Source organism: Triticum dicoccoides, chromosome 3A (genome assembly GCF_002162155.2).
Source record: "Triticum dicoccoides isolate Atlit2015 ecotype Zavitan chromosome 3A, WEW_v2.0, whole genome shotgun sequence".
In the NCBI taxonomy this organism is placed as follows: Eukaryota; Viridiplantae; Streptophyta; class Magnoliopsida; order Poales; family Poaceae; genus Triticum; species Triticum dicoccoides.
The window spans coordinates 495,502,311-495,503,706 of NC_041384.1; the positions used below are offsets into that span (position 1 = coordinate 495,502,311).

At 48.0% G+C, this 1,396-nt stretch overlaps 1 protein-coding gene across 3 annotated transcripts in view; it reads left to right on the forward strand.

The window, feature by feature from the left end:
* The window catches only part of LOC119268766 (LEAF RUST 10 DISEASE-RESISTANCE LOCUS RECEPTOR-LIKE PROTEIN KINASE-like 1.2), a 22,019-nt gene that overhangs the window by 14,275 nt on the left and 6,348 nt on the right, over window positions 1–1,396 (forward strand). The gene's annotated exons all lie outside the window — the stretch shown is intronic.

Genomic DNA, 1,396 nt, shown 5'->3' on the forward strand with positions numbered 1-1,396 from the left:
GAAAAACACCGTCCTATAACGCATTACCCCCTCCCCCCAAAGAAACGAGCCCAAGCTCTGCAACTAGGTACGATATGCGAGAGATATGAGAAGGATTGGCTTAGTGGGAAGTCGTTCCTTTCAATGTGTGCCCTGACTTTGGCGACTAACATGTGGGCCCACTTGTTACAAGACAACCATGTCAACCACTAAAGTCAAGGTGTATCCCAATGGGAAGGGGGGGGGGGGTGAGATTCGGTTTGAACTATGATTACGATTTATCTCTCATGATTGTGGTTGATCTTTTGGGTCATTTAGTGCTGGAGAAATTGGGCATTGGCAAATCAAAATTAGGCCCGACGAGCCAATTTGTGGTAACAATGTTTGATCTATCTCGAATCTCAAACTTCTATTGAAGTCACCACTAACCGCCGAATTTTTTGCTCGTCAGCGGTGTTCGTACCACTGATGGCTCATTGGTAGCCAGTCACAAATGGTCGACTACTAATGGTTGCTTTTGTAGTAGTGACTCTTCACTAATGCAAGCACACAGCCAAACCAGTTGTCGTCTCTTTAGGGTATTAATCATTAGACAGGCAACCAGACACTAGACCTGGTGTACATTGGACTTAGCTTGGCTCCATGAGGCCTGGGTGCAACGTCTTTCCAAGAAGCGTCATGGGCTTTGGTGGTGGATCTCCAAAAAGACTGACACTGAAGCGGTGCCGCCACCTGATTTGACGAGTCGGGCGAGGGTTTTTAGTCAGGTTCAAAGAGGAAGAATAAGCACAATGATGTCTCCAGTTAGGGACGTGATGTCCGCGAGTGTCACTGTCATCAGAGTTCGTCCTCAGGACGCACTTTCGCTTGGTCCACATCTTCCCACGCGTAGTAGCCGCATCACATCCATTTTTCGTGGAATCACCATCCTAGAGACCACCATGCGCCGGACCCAAAAAACCTCTAGACTATACCTATGAGCCCATCCATCTCCTTCCATCAACTCGCCCACCTTACGGTCGAGAAGAACGACATCGTCCGTGAGCACCGCCTACAAAGGCAAATATGACAATTCATCAATCGCTAGACAAGGGCGCCGCCCTGGCTATCGTGCCATCATCGTCATTGGTAAGCCACCACAATGGGGGGATGATGAGAGGCCCATTGATGTCATCCACCATAAGTTCAAAGACTAGGTAGAGCTTGTGTCGTCACAATTTACCACGAGGCTTTGGGAGGTGGCTAGGGTTGAAAGAAAGAGTAGAGGCGCCTAGCACTTGTCGGTTACATCGAATCAATTCGAAAGTCAACTGAAGGTTTCATTTTGGAAGTTTATTAGAACCATTTGAGATTTTTCTTGTATGGAAAAAATGAAAAGATCACGGGAACAGTGGCGGAGGCAAGGGGTGCTGGCAGG